Source organism: Anabrus simplex, chromosome 1 (genome assembly GCF_040414725.1).
Source record: "Anabrus simplex isolate iqAnaSimp1 chromosome 1, ASM4041472v1, whole genome shotgun sequence".
Lineage (NCBI taxonomy): Eukaryota > Metazoa > Arthropoda > Insecta > Orthoptera > Tettigoniidae > Anabrus > Anabrus simplex.
In genome coordinates this window covers 1,353,615,423-1,353,633,661 of record NC_090265.1, presented here as the reverse complement: position 1 = coordinate 1,353,633,661, position 18,239 = coordinate 1,353,615,423, and positions in this window count along the sequence as shown.

Genomic DNA, 18,239 nt, shown 5'->3' with positions numbered 1-18,239 from the left:
TGTCAATGTAACATCGCAGACGTACACAACATGAGCGGGTATGTAAATTATTGGACTTGCATTTTTTGACAGGTAGAACGGTCATCAGATTGTGTTACTATTGTCCGTGTGTAGTGTTGTTATCAGGCCTAGTAGGGTATATAAGGGCTATGAATAGCATCAGATGTTCAGTGATCGCTGTGAAGGATACGGAGATGCAGCGAACTCGTGTGAGACAGCGTTATCTTTTTTTTTTTTGCTAGCGGCTTTACGTCGCACCGACACAGATAGGTCTTATGGCGACGGTGGGATAGGAAAGGCCTAGGAGTTGGAAGGAAGCGGCCGTGGCCTTAATTAAGGTACAGCCCCAGCATTTGCCTGGTGTGAAAATGGGAAACCACGGAAAACCATCTTCAGGGCTGCCGATAGTGGGATTCGAACCTACTATTTCCCGGATGCAAGCTCACAGCCGCGCGCCTGACAGAGTTTCGAAGGGGTCTCTTTATGAGTCTCGATTTGATTGGCAGGTCGAATCGTGCAATATCGACGTTTGTGGGACGTATGTGACAATGGCCCAATGATGGACTGCATGGAAACGTCGGGTCACGCATAAGCGTCGTCACGGTTCCGGTTGAGCACGTCTGACCACCACAAAGGAGGATCACCGTATTGTGCACCAAGCACATTGTACCCCCTGTATATCCGCGCCAAGTAATGGACTCCCTGTGTGCCATCCCGCACCAGTGGTCGGAGAGTAGCAGCGGTCGGGCTAGGGATTACCGCCCCATACGTAGGCTACGTTTGGCGTGGAGTCATGACCGTGACTGCTAATGATTTTCATCGCATTGTTTTCAGCGATGAATCGCGGTTCTGCACTACCCCGCATGACCATCGTCTGCGAGTACTGCGGCCAACTGGTGGGATGTCACATGCATCCAATGTTCTGGAAAGGCACAGCGCTGTTACTCCTGGCCTCATGGTGTGGGGAGACATCCGGTATGATTTTAGGACACAGCTGGTAGTGATTGAGGGAACTCTGACGGCAAAACGGTACGTCACGAACATCCTGCGCCTTTACGTGTTATCTCTCATGGGACAGTATCGTGGTACCATTTCTCAACAGCTCAATGCCCGTCTGCACCCAGCACGTGTCTCTACGAAGTTCCTGCGTGCTGCTGAGGTACTCCCGTGGTCAGCAATATCCCCAGATCTGTCCCTGATGAAACAAGTGTGGGACCAGTCCGGACGTCAACTGCGTCCCAGTGCCAGTATTCAGGATATGAAGGACCAGTTACAACAGTTGTGGTCCAGCCTGCCTCAGTAGAGGATACAATGGCTTTATGACACCCTTCCAAACATAATCAGTACCTGAATCCAGGCGAGTGGAGGTGCAACGTGACTGCCATGTTTTTCGCAAATATGACTCAATTTTGTAATCAATAAATAAACATCACATACCCGCTCATCACGTGAAATTTAGTTCCGTTTCCTCTTCTGCTTCTGTGCCTTCGTTCTTTAGGAAGTTTATTTCTGTAACGTTGAGCATATTCACGTATCCTAAACGTTGTATGTCAGGACTAATTCCTCATCTATTATCTTCAGAAAGTATCCCACCATTGTATTGATACAGTTTCGCTTGTTCTACGGTGGTATAATCTGTATGAATGTCTAATGATTGTTCACCCAATCTCTATTTTTCACATTTAACGTAGAATTTAGTGCATTTTACGCTCGACAATAATATTTTCAGTATCAAAAGTTGAGATACCGTTAAGAAAATTTAATTTATTGCTTGGTATTGAGTACATTGCATGATGTCAGCTAGATCAATGGTAAGAGTACCGGTGTTTTGTTCAGCGTGGTATGGGTTCATAAGTTGAATGGTTAAAAGTTTTCTCATCTAAATAAATGAAATTGTAACGATCGTGTGTCAGTACATTGAATATTTTGGGGAAATTTCCGCACAGTTGTCCGTTTCAGGTGTAATAATGACCATCTACATATTTTTGAGCTTTGGTGTCTGTTTGTTTGTCTAAAACTTGAAAACTACTGGATATATTTCTACCAAACTTCAGTTTTAGAATCCAACTGTCCGAGGGTAGGTTTTAAGATCCATACCATTTCAAATTCATGGAATGGACTGGGTTTATAGGGAACCGAAGCAGTGATTCTACTCTCCCACAGTATATACAAGACCAAACTGATTGGAAATCGGCCAACCTTGATGGAAATCCATTAAAAAAAATATCTACATTTTTTGAAGGAAATACCCCAAAATATGTTGTAGTGGAGGAGACTGCTTATCTATCTATGTAAATAAAATCTTAAAGGCCGTGTGTCTGTGCATTTACTATTTTGGTGCAATTTTCGTACTGTTATCCATTTAAGGGGTAATAATGACCATCTGCATATTTATTAGCTATAGCTTCTTGAAAGTCCTAAATTTTACTCCCTCGCCCAAAATCGAGATTGCGGCACAATCTGTCAGACGAGCTAGACAATTGAAATTAGGCAACATTATACGTTCTGGCCTGTAACCGACGGAAAACTTCCAAGTTCTTTAAATTTTTCACTTTTTATCACAAAAGAATATCGAAATATGGCGGAAAATTTAATGACGGTGCAGACCTTCGTTTCGAGTTATTTCGCGGCTAAACGGTAAGTCCTATAACAAAACGGATGGCACAATCTCGGTTCTATTTGGAGTGATATACAACTTTTTTCCTATGAATTTTTGCTGCCTCTCTCACCCTTATAAGTTAGATTTGGCTGTATTTCTCAATTGTTCCGCAAATGATGTGCTTTTGCACGTATATTACTTTGACACACTTATAGGAAAGATAGAGTCAATGAATTCGGCAGGCACATTGACAAGAACAATGGCTATACGTGAACCAAATTTCAAGACTCTAGCTTTCACATAAGCGAATGAGAAACCTGCAACCTGTTTTCCAGTCAATGGCTGGATCAGGGATGGTATGAATGGAGCCCCCAACTTGCGGCGATGTTACGAATTGTGCTTGGCTGTCGAGGCCTGTCGCACTCCTCTGGGACAATGATTAATGATGAAATGAAATGGTAGTGGAGAGTGTTGCTGGAATGAAAGATGACAGGGAAAACAGGAGTACCCGGAGAAAAACCTGTCCCACCTCCGCTTTGTCCAGCACAAACTTCACATGACGTGACAGAGATTTGAACCACGTTATCCAACGATAAGAGGCCGGCGCGCTACCGCCTGAGCCACGGAGGCTCTAGCTTCCACATAAGAATGTGGAACTAATTTGAAGTGTTAAAAATCTACCCAAATTTCACTCCATTCAACAGCGTAACTCAATCGAACCCATAAATGTGGGATATATGAGAAAACACGTAAAGCGATAAATGGGGCGTCTGATGGTGCAAACCGTCTATTGATTGATGTACCGTTTAGGAGCAGTAAATCTCGAAATGAAGGTCTGCACTTACAAACGTGCCCTAGCCTATCTATCAACTACTGTATGTCAATAAAATCATAAAGTCCGTGTGTCTGTACATTTACTATTTTGGCAAAATTCCCATACAGATATCCGTTCCAGGTGTTATAATGACCATCTGCATATTTTTTAAACTTTGGTGTCTGTTTGTTTGTCTGATTGTCTATAACTTGAAAACTACTGGAAATATTTCCACCAAATTTCATATTTAGAATACACTGGTTCTTGGGTAGCTGGCCCCGTGGTGTTGGGGTAGCGTGCCTGCCTCTTACACGGAGGACCCGGGTTCGATTCCCGGCCAGGTCAGGAATTTGTACCTGGACCTGAGGGCTGGTTCGAGGTCCACTCAGCCTACGTGATTAGAATTGAGGAGCTATCTGACGGTGAGACAGCAGCCCCGGTCTAGAAAGCCAAGAATAATGGCCGAGAGGATTCGTCGTGCTGACCACACGACACCTCGTAATCTGCAGGCCTTCGGCTGAGCAGCGGTCGCTTGGTAGGCCAAGGCCCTTCAAGGGCTGTAGTGCCATGGGGTTTGGTTTGGGTTTGGTTCTTGGGTAGGTTTTAGGGTCAATATTGTTTCTAAATCCCCGAACTGAATGGGGGTTTATACGAAACGTACACCGTGATTTTGCACTCCCACAAAATGCAAAATGTACACAACCAAACTTAATGGAAATCTACCTACCTTAATGGAAACCAGTTTATAAACCGTTTTCTTCATGTGCATAATTTCGATACAAGGGTTTAATAACGGAGATATCTTTAAAGGACCTTTTTCCGGTACAAGTCGCACCGGAATTAACTCAAGAGCGGGTTCATGTAAAGCGTATTCCTTATAACTTAAAAACTACTGAAGATATTTCAACCAAACATCGTATTTAGCATCCACCTGTCCAAAGCTAGTTTTCAAGGTCCATACCATTTCAAATTCCCAGAATGGAGTGTGGCTTTATAGGGAACAGAAAGAGTGATTTTACTCTCCCACAATATACACAATACAAGCCCGACTGCAAATCGTCCAACCTTGATGGAAATCCATTTCTAAAACATTTTTTCTCCTGTGCATTTTTTCGACAGGAGGATTAATAAGACATATATCATAAACGGTCGGTTTTGAAGGCTAAGTCCAACGGACATAGCCCAATAGGTGGTGTACATGGATAAGATAGCTTATCTATATAAATAAAATCGTAACGACCGTGTGTCTCTGCATTGATTCTTTTGGCTACATTTTCGTACAGTTTTCCGTTTCAGGTGTAATAATGACCATCTGCATACTTTTAGCTTCAATGTCTGTCTGTCTGTTTGTTTGTCTATAGCTTGAAAACTACTGGTGTTTGTCTATAGCTTGAAAACTACTGGATATATTTCTGTCAAACTCCATACAGAGAATCCATCTCTCCTTGGTTAGGTTTTAGGGCTAATATTGTTTCTAAATCCCTGTACTGTCTGTGGGTTTATACGAAACCGGAACTGTGATTTTGCACTCTCACAACATATACACCAACAAACTTAATGACAATCTACCTGCCTTAGTGTAAATCAATTTCTAAACAATATCTCTCATGTGCATCATTTCGATCCGAGGATTAATAAGGGAGATATCATTAATGGACTGTCGTTCGGTACAAAGTCCCACTGGACAATACTCAAAGGTGGGTGCGTGTAAAGCGTATTTCTTATAACTTTAAATCTACTGAAGATATTTCAACCAAACTTCGTACTTAGCATCCACCTGTGCAGAGGTAGGTTTTAAGGTCCATGCCATTTCAAATTCCCGGAATAGACTGGGGTTTATAGGGAAACGAAACTGATTTTACACTACCACAAAATTTACAAGACCATGTTGACTGGAAATCGACCAACCTTGATGGAAAACCATCTCTAAACTTTTTTCCGCGTGAATTTTTTCTACAGGAAGATTAATAAGGGGGGCATCATGAAAGGCCAGTTTTGCAGACTAAGTCCAGCGGACCCAAAAGGTGCTGTACTTGGAATGGATTCCTTATCCACACTTGCAATTTAAAAATGTCTTATTCACTGTATGTACAATGATTTCGATGTCTGTATACAATGTAAAATACCGTAGCGAAGCACGGGTACATTTGCTAGTAAGGAATAATTTAGAAAAATTTTCTTAATTTGATCGCCCTGTCTGCGTATCACTTTTGACTGTGATAATATGAAAGTAACTTGTTATCCCCAGTAAGAAAATTCTTTATGCAGCCAGTCTGCGTATCATTTTTGACTGTGATAATATGAAAGAAACCTGTTATGCCCGGTAAGAAAATTCTTTATGCAGCCAGTTCCTCGGATCATTATGCGAATCGAACATTAGTGTTTACAGTTGATGTACACATTTCAACGGGCTTGAAAGTCTAATGTTTAATGGCACCATCTCAGAAAAGTAACTTGGAACTACTCCACTTATCCAGTTACACTTTTTCGTTTGTGCCTACTCTCTCTACGACAGGCAACCCAAACAACCTTTGAGCAGAAACAAACAAACTGAAACCGAGCAAGTGGCTGTGCGGTCACGTCACGTAGCTGTCCCATTCAACTCGGGGGATAGTGGGTGTGAACTCCACTGTCTGCTGCCCTGAAGATCGTTTTCCTTGGTTCCCCATTTTCACCCCAGACAAAAGCTTAATTAAGGCCACAGTCGATTCCTTCCCACTCTTAGCTCTTTCCTATCGTATCGACGCCATACGACCTATCTATGTCGGGGCGACCTAAAACAAATTGCAAAAAACGAAACAAAAACAACAAACGAAGAAACAAAAAATGAAGCAAAGTAAACACATATACGTACAAAAAATCATACCATACATAGAATTGCCTGAACGCCTTCAGTTTCTCGTGAAATTATAGTTATTTGATCAAAAGTCTTAGTCTTGTATTGTGCGTCCAGAGAAATTCACGTAAGAGTGATCGCCACATTTGAATGCATGTCTATAAAACAGTCGAAATGATTGAGATTGAATCCATTAATGACATTTCATTTCTCACTAATTTACTTGTTCGAAAGTGGAATAATCGCATACAAAGCCACACTTGCATTACATGTAGGTTTCAACTTTGAACCTGCTACGGTCTCAATTCACATCCATTAATTACATGTTCGTCCAGGGTGTAAAATCGTGTAGAAGAGCAATTATCTTTACAATATAGTAAGTTATTGATCACTCTGCCGCTTACTCCCACTGACCCACAATTAGCACTCGGCCTTGTACCGTTTGGTTCCAATCGTTAATAAAATGAAATCGTCCCACAAGATATCAGTCTTCTCCCTCGATAATTAGCAAGTCGTTGATAGAGTATGTTACGTTGCTATTTTCTAACACTTTTTTTCCAGAGTTAAGTTTTGCCTTTTAATTTCATTTTAATGACATCATGTTCAGTTATAGCAATGACCTCAATAGTTATTGTAAATAGTGTGCATTTGTCTTCTATCAGTGTTTAAATTAGTTAAGAATTAGTGAAATTATAATAATGTTCTAACGAGTTTCATCATTTTCACTGCTACTGATGATAACTTTTCATTATTCATAACTAGCAAATGTACCCGTGCTTCGCTACGGTATTCTGCATTGTATACGAATATTGAAGTAAATACTGTACATGCAGTAAATAAGATTGTTTTAAAATAGCATGTCTCTTAGCGTTATCCGAGAAACAATATGCAGAGGTCCCCATACGTTGTTTCCAGTGTAAAGTGCTTGTTACGGATTTGTGATGATAACGACAGGCTCACTTCCCTACTGCGATTCACAATCGAGTTGGGAAGTTTACATTATAATTGCAGGCCCCATTGCCTACTGCGCGGTCACAATCTATTTGGGGAGTTTCCGTTACAATTGCAGGCCCCCTTTCCTACCTCCAGACATATTACAAATTGAAGAGTTTTTATTATAATGGCAGGAAACTTCCCTACAACCAGTCAAAATTGAGTTGTGCAGTTATCATTATAATGATAGGCCCCTTTTCCAACTGCCAGCCAGCTTCCTGCCAGTCACACCAAGTTGATGAGTTTCCATCAAAATAGCAGGCCAGTATGCCTAATGCCAGTCACATTTTAGATGGGTACATCTGTTTATAACTGCGGGAACGCTTGCCTACAGCCAAAGACTGTATGCTGCATGCTCCCTTGCCTTCTGAAAGTCAAATCGAGAAGTGAATTATTCATTACAATGGTAGGCCTGCCTCATTAATGCCAGTTACACAGGAATTGGAGAAGGACTCCATTCCTACTGCCAGTCATAGTCGGTGTGCGGAGTACTGATTACAATAGCAGACACACCCTTTCTCGATCGCTACAAAATCGACATCAGTGAATATATATAGTTCGACATACGAAAGTATGTGCTTGTTTACAATATTGCAGACCTTCATTTACAGATTAACTGCTTCTAAACGGTACATCATATCGAGAAAAGATTGTACCATAAGACGCCGGATTTAGCGGCCTATATTGCTGGTCATATGATATCTCATCTATTCATGGGTCAGATTGAGTTAGAAACTTGGGTAAAATTTGTGTAAGATTATCTCACATTGCATTGCTTTTCGGATAATCAAGTGACAGCTACATACATAGCATTTGGCTCACATATGGCTACTGGGTGGACCAATTTTCGTGTAGAGTATGATGATTCTATCTTTCCTCTAAGTGATGGAAGGTATGAATTATGTATGTGAAAAGTACTACTTTACTTAAGATCGAGAAATAGAGAAAAGTCAAACGTAAAATGGATATAAATACGACAAAAAGTCGTACGACCAAGGTTGTAGATCACTCCAAATTGAACGGGGATTGTGCCATCCGTTATGTGATGATACTTCCTGAAGGTCTGCACCATCATTAAAATTGCCTCCATATTTCGATATTCTTCGGGATAGAAAGGGAAAAATTTAAAGCTCTTGGAAGTTTTCCGCCCGTTACAGGCTAAGTCGTAAAATTTTGCCAAATTTCAGTTTTCTTTCTCGACTGGCAGATTATGCCGCAATCTGGGTGTTCAGTGAGAAGTGTAAAAAGTAGAACTTTCAAGATACTAAACCAAAAAATATGCAGATGATCATTATTACCCCTTAAGCGTGTAGCTGTACGAAAATTTCGACAAAATAGTCTATGTACAGGCACACAGTAGTTACGATTTTATTTACATAGATAAATAAGGAACCTGCTCCACGTACAACACCTTTTGGGCTATATCCGCTGGACTTAACCGGAAAAACGGACCGTTTATGATATCTCCCTTATTAATCCTCCTGTCGAAAAAATGCACATGAAAAAAAGTTTTAGAGATGGAATTCCATCATGTTTTGTCGATTTCCATTCAGGTTGGTCTTGTACTGTATATATTCTGGAAGAGTAAAATCACCATTTCGGTTCCCTATAAACCGCCAGTCCATTCCGGGAACATGAAATGTTATTGACGATTAACACCTACCGTTGGACAGGTGGATGTTAATATAAAGTTTGACTCAAATATCTTCAGTAGTTTTCAAGTTGTAAAACATACGCTTTACACGCACCCGCTCTTGAGTTAAGTCCGGTGGGACTTGTACCGGAAAACGGTCCGTTAATGATATCTCCCTTATTAATCCTCGTATTGAAATGATGCACATGAGGAAAAAGGCCTAGAAATGAATTTCCATTACGGCAGCTAAATTTACATTAAGTTTGGTTGCAAAATGACGGTTTCGGTTTCGTATAATCCCCCAGTCAATTCAGGGATTCAGAAACAATACTTGCCCTAAAACCTACCAAAGGACAGATGGATTCTAAATATCAAGTTTGGTGGAAATATATCCAGTAGTTTCCAAGTTTTAGACAAACAGACAAACAAACAAACAGACAGACACCAAAACAGAATATATGCAGATGGTCATTATTACACCTGAAACGGATAACTGTACGGAAATTTCGCCAAAATTGTCAATGTACAGACATACTCTAGAAGTGTAGACCTTTATTTCGATAGTTACTGCTTTGCAACTGTACGACGTATCTACAAACGGACTTCACCATCAGACGCCCCTTTCAGTGCTCTACATGGTTGGTCCTATGACATCTTCTCGTATCTCCTTTATTTATGGGTTAGATTGAGTTAGAGTCATTGAATGGGGTGAAATCTTGTACAGTTTTTGAATGCTACTTTATATTTTTGATTCTCATGTGACAGCTAGAATCATAAAATTTGGCTATAACATTGCCAATGGTCATGTCAATGTGCGTGCCGAATGTCATGATTCTACCTTTCCTATAAGTGTGCCAAATGATAACATATACGTGTAAAAGTACAAAATCAACTTGTGTTTAATGTATTAGGGATAGAAATACGACGAAAAGTCACAGGACAAAAGTTGTAGATCTCTCCAAAATGAAACGCAATTTGCTTTGTGACTTTTGATACGACTTACTGATTAGCCACCAATTACCCCGAAACGAAGGTCTGCACCGCCGTTAAAATTGCATCCATATTTCGGAATTTTCCTGGGCCAGAAGTTATACATTTGCATAGCTTAGAATATTTCCTCAAAGGAAAGAGTGTACAGCATTCGGGATTAGCACTCGCATACATACGTGGTAATTAAGGAAGAAAGTAATACAGTTTAGTAAGTTGAAATTAATAGAAAATAGATTATAACAGAGGACATCCGGATGACGACAAATATATAAATACCAAGTGAATGTATTGGAAAATCAAATGCTCCTCAATAAATTATGCCGGAGTGAGTTATGGATATAAGAAAGCGGTAATCGGAGAGAAATTTAAGCGCAGGGATTCTTAGGTAATCAGATAAGAAGATGAATATTTGTGTTATTACTTATGCTATTCGAGGACGGTTATAACCTCCAATGATATTCCGCCAATATCCCGCAGAATGGCCGATTGACGACTCTCTTGCTTTCTACCCAAGGAACAACCACGAATTTAAAGGAATGATGAGGAAAATGACAATACGTTACTTCCCTGCTGGCAAGCAGTCAGAGACGTTGCCATGGTAACCCATATATTCGTTATCGCTCTGTCGGTCCCTCAATGCCGAGCATGGTATCGGCAGAAAATAGTAAATTTCTCCGTCATTTGAAGAGTAAGGTAAATTATGAACACAACGAAAGTTGTTTGTGATGAAGAGACCTTTCACATACGGTCCACAGAGTTTGCAGAAAATCAATAGTATAAGAGAAAATGGAGGAAGACCGTTGTGGTTTTCCTATAGACCCCCGTCTTTTCAAAGATTTTAAAATGATATGCATATCGAAACCTTCCCCGGGATGAGTATACTCTAAATATGAAGTTTGGTTGAGATCTATCCAGCCCTTTCGACGTATGGTGGAACAAACAAACATTTTTATTCTTTTTATTTTGCTAGTTGCTTTACGTCGCACCGACACAGATAGGTCTTATGGCGACGATGGGACAGGGAAGGGATAGGAGTTGGAAGGAATCGGCCGTGGCCTTAATTAAGGTACAGCCCCAGCATTTGCCTGGTGTGAAAATGGGAAACCACGGAAAACCATTTTCAGAGCTGCCGACAGTGGGGTTCGAACCTACTATCTATGGATTCGAAACTGTTTATTTTTTATTTTTTATTATTTCTATATCTCACCCCCACCCTTTGCTCCCCACCTAAAAGGGGGCTCTACCGGGCGAGTTGGCCGTGCGCGTAGAGGCGTAGAGGCGCGGCTGTGAGCTTGCATCCTGGAGATAGTAGGTTCGAATCCCACTATCGGCAGCACTGAAGATGGTTTTCCGTGGTTTCCCATTTTCACACCAGGCAAATGCTGGGGCTGTACATTAATTAGGCCACGGCTGCTTCCTTCCAACTCCTAGGCCTTTCCTATCCCATCGTCGCCATAAGACCTATCTGTGTCGGTGCGACGTAAAGCCCCTAGCAAAAAAAAGGGGGGGCTGGACTTTAAAAAATTCTAGAGTATTACTTTTCAACTCAGCGACCCCGAAAACTATGAATTCGACACTATTCTCGATTATTATTGTAACTACCCCCCCTGACCCTCTCCCTTAAGGGCGCTAGGGATGGCTTAACCCCCACAGTGCTCGTCTCCCGATAGTAAGTGATACGTGTACCAAGTTTGGTTGAAATTGCTCCGGTGGTTTAGTTGGAGATGTGTCATTTACACACACACTTCCATTTCTATATATAGTAAGATTTTTACACTCGTTCTTCACCCCCTTTCCATCCCCGCCCAAAGGAGTCCTATGAGTGCCTTACACAACAGTATATTTTTTCCCAGATATTAAGTCTTATTTGTACCTATTTTGGTTGACAGCTATGCCCAAACGTACATGCATAATCTCACTGCTCTAGAATCCTGGAGCTGACGTTGCCATGGTTACGGCAGTTCATTTCTTTATCCGATTCCTAGAGCAGGGGTAGTGTGGTGCCAATATCTCCGTAACGGTTGGTTTTAGGGCCTTAAAACATGGTTTTCGGGCCCGTAGGGCTTACCGAGTTTTGTTCTTTGCGTCAAGAGGATTAAATTGAGCTTTGTCTCGTCCTTATACGACAAATTCGATATTTTGCCTATAATAGTATAAGAGAAAATGGAGGAAAACCGTTTTTCCTATAAAACCCCCGTCTTTTCAAAGATTTTAAAATGATATGCATATCGAAACCTTCCCCGGGGTCAGTATACTCTAAATATGAAGTTTGGTTGAGATCTATCCAGCCGTTTCGACGTGATGGTGGAACAGACAAACAGACAGACAAACAGACAAACAGAAACAATTTTATTTATATAGATAGATGACGGATAAGTATGAGCACGTTGAAAAGTGCAGACTTCTACTTCGAGATTCATATCTCCTAAACGGTTTATGATATTAAGAAACGGTTTGCGCCATCAGACGCCTCATTTATGGCTCTACATATTTGTTTCTAAACCATTTCCTCGTATCTCCCATATTCAGGGGGTAAATTGAGATCAAATTTTGAATAGGGTGAAATTTGGGTGCATTTTTAATATTTTACATTACTTTTTGCCTACTTATGTATAAGCTAGAATCATGAAATTTGGTACACATATGTCCCTTAATCGTGCCAATGTGCGCACACAACGTGATCATCCTATCATTCTTATAAGTGTGTCAAACAATGAAATATACTTGTAAAAATCACCAAATTTACGAACACTCCAGAAATATGGCCAAATTTAACGTATAAGGGAGAGAGATACGACAAAATGTCACAGGACCAAAGTTGTAGATCACTCCGAATTGAAGGGACATTGTGCCATCCGTTTTGTGATACGACTTACCGTTTAGCCAAAAAATAGCTCAAAAGGAATGTCTGCACAGTCATTAAAATTGCCTCCATATTTCGATATCTTTGGGGGGTAAAAAGTGAAAAATTTGAACATCTTGGAATTTTCCCGTCGGTGAGGGACCAAAAGCTATAATTTCACCAAATTTCAATTGTCTACTTCGTCTGGCAGGTTGTGCCGCCATTTTGATTTGGGAGGATAGGGGATAAAAATGAGGAAATTCTCGAAAATTTTTAAGCCCACGAAACCTATAGGTTATCGTTTTGGATATACTATACGACTGTGTTCTTATGCTGAGCCCAAAATTTGAGCCCCCCCAGCGTGCCCCCTTCAGGGAATTTTGAGAATTTCCGATTTTTCTAGGGATCCTGGGGTCATCAGTTTCCTCCGTACAAAGTTTCAAATTTCTGAGATTTATGGAAGTGCCTCATTAATTCACGTCTTTTTTCATTTTTAAATATTTATATATACATCGCTCCAGCCCGACTTGCTTTTATATATATAGATAGATGACGGATAAGTATGAGCACGTTGAAAAGTGCAGACTTCTACTTCGAGATTCATATCTCCTAAACGATTTATGATATTAAGAAACGGTTTGCGCCATCAGACGCCTCATTTATCGCTCTACATATTTGTTTCTAAACCATTTCCTCGTATCTCCCATATTAAGGGGGTAAATTTAGATCAAATTTTGAATAGGGTGAAATTTGGGTGCATTTTTAACATTTTACATTACTTTTTGCCTACTTATGTATAAGCTAGAATCATGAAATTTGGTACACACATGTCCCTTAATCGTGCCAATGTGCGCACACAACGTGATGATCCTATCATTCTTATAAGTGTGTCAAACAATGAAATATACTTGTAAAAATCACCAAATTTACGAACAATCCAGAAATACGGCCAAATTTAACGTATAAGGGAGAGAGATACGACGAAATGTCACAGGACCAAAGTTGTAGATCACTCCGAATTGAAGGGACATTGTGCCATCCGTTTTGTGATACGACTTACCGTTTAGCCAAAAAATAGCTCAAAAGGAATGTCTGCACAGTCATTAAAATTGCCTATATATTTCGATATCTTAGGGGGGTAAAAAGTGAAAAATTTTAACATCTTGGAATTTTCCCGTCGGTTAGGGACCAAAAGCTATAATTTCACCAAATTTCAATAGTCTACTTCGTCTGGCAGGTTGTGCCGCCATTTTGATTTGGGGGGATAGGGGATAAAAATGAGGAAATTCTGGAAAATTTTGAAGCCCACGAAACCTATAGGTTATCGTTTTCGATATACTATACGACTGTGTTCTTATGCTGAGCCCAAAATTTGAGCCCCCCCAGCGTGCCCCCTTCAGGGAATTTTGAGAATTTCCGATTTTTCTAGGGATCCTGGGGTCATCAGTTTCCTCCGTACCAAGTTTCAAATTTCTGAGATTTATGGAAGTGCCTCATTAATTCACGTCTTTTTTCATTTTTAAATATTTATATATACATCGCTCCAGCCCGACTTGCTTTTATATATATAGATGACAGATAAGCATGAGCACGTTGAAAAGTGCAGACTTCCACTTCGAGATTCATATCTCCTAAACGGTTTATGATATTAAGAAACGGTTTGCGCCATCAGACGCCTCATTTATCGCTCTACATGTTTCTTTCTAGACCATTTAATCGTATCTCCCATATTAAGGGGGTAAATTGAGATCAAATTTTGAATAGGGTGAAATTTGGGTGCATTTTTAACATTTTACATTACTTTTTGCCTACTTATGTATAAGCTAGAATCATGAAATTTGGTACACACATGTCCCTTAATCGTGCCAATGTGCGCACACAACGTGATGATCCTATCAGTCTTATAAGTGTGTCAAACAATGAAATATACTTGTAAAAATCACCAAATTTACGAACAATCCAGAAATACGGCCAAATTTAACGTATAAGGGAGAGAGATACGACAAAATGTCACAGGACCAAAGTTGTAGATCACTCCGAATTGAAGAGACATTGTGCCATCCGTTTTGTGATACGACTTACCGTTTAGCCAAAAAATAGCTCAAAAGGAATGTCTGCACAGTCATTAAAATTGCCTATATATTTCGATATCTTTGGGGGGTAAAAAGTGAAAAATTTGAACATCTTGGAATTTTCCCGTCGGTGAGGGACCAAAAGCTATAATTTCACCAAATTTCAATTGTCTACTTCGTCTGGCAGGTTGTGCCGCCATTTTGATTTGGGGGGATAGGGGATAAAAATGAGGAAATTCTCGAAAATATTTAAGCCCACGAAACCTATACGTTATCGTTTTGGATATACTATACGACTGTGTTCTTATGCTGAGCCCAAAATTTGAGCCCCCCAGCGTGCCCCCTTCAGGGAATTTTGAGAATTTCCGATTTTTCTAGGGATCCTGGGGTCATCAGTTTCCTCCGTACAAAGTTTCAAATTTCTGAGATTTCTGGAAGTGCCTCATTAATTCACGTCTTTTTTCATTTTTAAATATTTATATATACATCGCTCCAGCCCGACTTGCTTTTATATATATAGATAGATGACGGATAAGTATGAGCACGTTGAAAAGTGCAGACTTCTACTTCGAGATTCATATCTCCTAAACGATTTATGATATTAAGAAACGGTTTGCGCCATCAGACGCCTCATTTATCGCTCTACATATTTGTTTCTAAACCATTTCCTCGTACCTCCCATATTAAGGGGGTAAATTTAGATCAAAGTTTGAATAGGGTGAAATTTGGGTGCATTTTTAACATTTTACATTACTTTTTGCCTACTTATGTATGAGCTAGAATCATGAAATTTGGTACACACATGTCCCTTAACCGTGCCAATGTGCGCACACAACGTGATGATCCTATCATTCTTATAAGTGTGTCAAACAATGAAATATACTTGTAAAAATCACCAAATTTACGAACAATCCAGAAATACGGCCAAATTTAACGTATAAGGGAGAGAGATACGACAAAATGTCACAGGACCAAAGTTGTAGATCACTCCGAATTGAAGAGACATTGTGCCATCCGTTTTGTGATACGACTTACCGTTTAGCCAAAAAATAGCTCAAAAGGAATGTCTGCACAGTCATTAAAATTGCCTATATATTTCGATATCTTAGGGGGGTAAAAAGTGAAAAATTTTAACATCTTGGAATTTTCCCGTCGGTTAGGGACCAAAAGCTATAATTTCACCAAATTTCAATTGTCTACTTCGTCTGGCAGGTTGTGCCGCCATTTTGATTTGGGGGGATAGGGGATAAAAATGAGGAAATTCTGGAAAATTTTGAAGCCCACGAAACCTATAGGTTATCGTTTTCGATATACTATACGACTGTGTTCTCATGCTGAGCCCAAAATTTGAGCCCCCCCAGCGTGCCCCCTTCAGGGAATTTTGAGAATTTCCGATTTTTCTAGGGATCCTGGGGTCATCAGTTTCCTCCGTACCAAGTTTCAAATTTCTGAGATTTATGGAAGTGCCTCATTAATTCACGTCTTTTTTCATTTTTAAATATTTATATATACATCGCTCCAGCCCGACTTGCTTTTATATATATAGATGACAGATAAGCATGAGCACGTTGAAAAGTGCAGACTTCCACTTCGAGATTCATATCTCCTAAACGGTTTATGATATTAAGAAACGGTTTGCGCCATCAGACGCCTCATTTATCGCTCTACATGTTTGTTTCTAGACCATTTAATCGTATCTCCCATATTAAGGGGGTAAATTGAGATCAAATTTTGAATAGGGTGAAATTTGGGTGCATTTTTAACATTTTACATTACTTTTTGCCTACTTATGTATAAGCTAGAATCATGAAATTTGGTACACACATGTCCCTTAATCGTGCCAATGTGCGCACACAACGTGATGATCCTATCAGTCTTATAAGTGTGTCAAACAATGAAATATACTTGTAAAAATCACCAAATTTACGAACAATCCAGAAATACGGCCAAATTTAACGTATAAGGGAGAGAGATACGACAAAATGTCACAGGACCAAAGTTGTAGATCACTCCGAATTGAAGGGACATTGTGCCATCCGTTTTGTGATACGACTTACCGTTTAGCCAAAAAATAGCTCAAAAGGAATGTCTGCACAGTCATTAAAATTGCCTATATATTTCGATATCTTTGGGGGGTAAAAAGTGAAAAATTTGAACATCTTGGAATTTTCCCGTCGGTGAGGGACCAAAAGCTATAATTTCACCAAATTTCAATTGTCTACTTCGTCTGGCAGGTTGTGCCGCCATTTTGATTTGGGGGGATAGGGGATAAAAATGAGGAAATTCTCGAAAATATTTAAGCCCACGAAACCTATACGTTATCGTTTTGGATATACTATACGACTGTGTTCTTATGCTGAGCCCAAAATTTGAGCCCCCCAGCGTGCCCCCTTCAGGGAATTTTGAGAATTTCCGATTTTTCTAGGGATCCTGGGGTCATCAGTTTCCTCCGTACAAAGTTTCAAATTTCTGAGATTTCTGGAAGTGCCTCATTAATTCACGTCTTTTTTCATTTTTAAATATTTATATATACATCGCTCCAGCCCGACTTGCTTTTATATATATAGATAGATGACGGATAAGTATGAGCACGTTGAAAAGTGCAGACTTCTACTTCGAGATTCATATCTCCTAAACGGTTTATGATATTAAGAAACGGTTTGCGCCATCAGACGCCTCATTTATCGCTCTACATATTTGTTTCTAAACCATTTCCTCGTATCTCCCATATTAAGGGGGTAAATTGAGATCAAATTTTGAATAGGGTGAAATTTGGGTGCATTTTTAACATTTTACATTACTTTTTGCCTACTTATGTATAAGCTAGAATCATGAAATTTTGTACACATATGTCCCTTAATCGTGCCAATGTGCGCACACAACGTGATGATCCTATCATTCTTATTAGTGTGTCAAACAATGAAATATACTTGTAAAAATCACCAAATTTACGAACAATCCAGAAATACGGCCAAATTTAACGTATAAGGGAGAGAGATACGACAAAATGTCACAGGACCAAAGTTGTAGATCACTCCGAATTGAAGCGACATTGTGCCATCCGTTTTGTGATACGACTTACTGTTTAGCCAAAAAATAGCTCAAAAGGAATGTCTGCACAGTCATTAAAATTGCCTCCATATTTCGATATCTTTGGGGGGTAAAAAGTGAAAAATTTGAACATCTTGGAATTTTCCCGTCGGTGAGGGACCAAAAGCTATAATTTCACCAAATTTCAATTGTCTACTTCGTCTGGCAGGTTGTGCCGCCATTTTGATTTGGGGGGATAGGGGATTAAAATAAGGAAATTCTCGAAAATTTTTAAGCCCACGAAACCTATAGGTTATCGTTTTCGATATACTATACGACTGTGTTCTTATGCTGAGCCCAAAATTTGAGCCCCCCAGCGTGCCCCCTTCAGGGAATTTTGAGAATTTCCGATTTTTCTAGGGATCCTGGT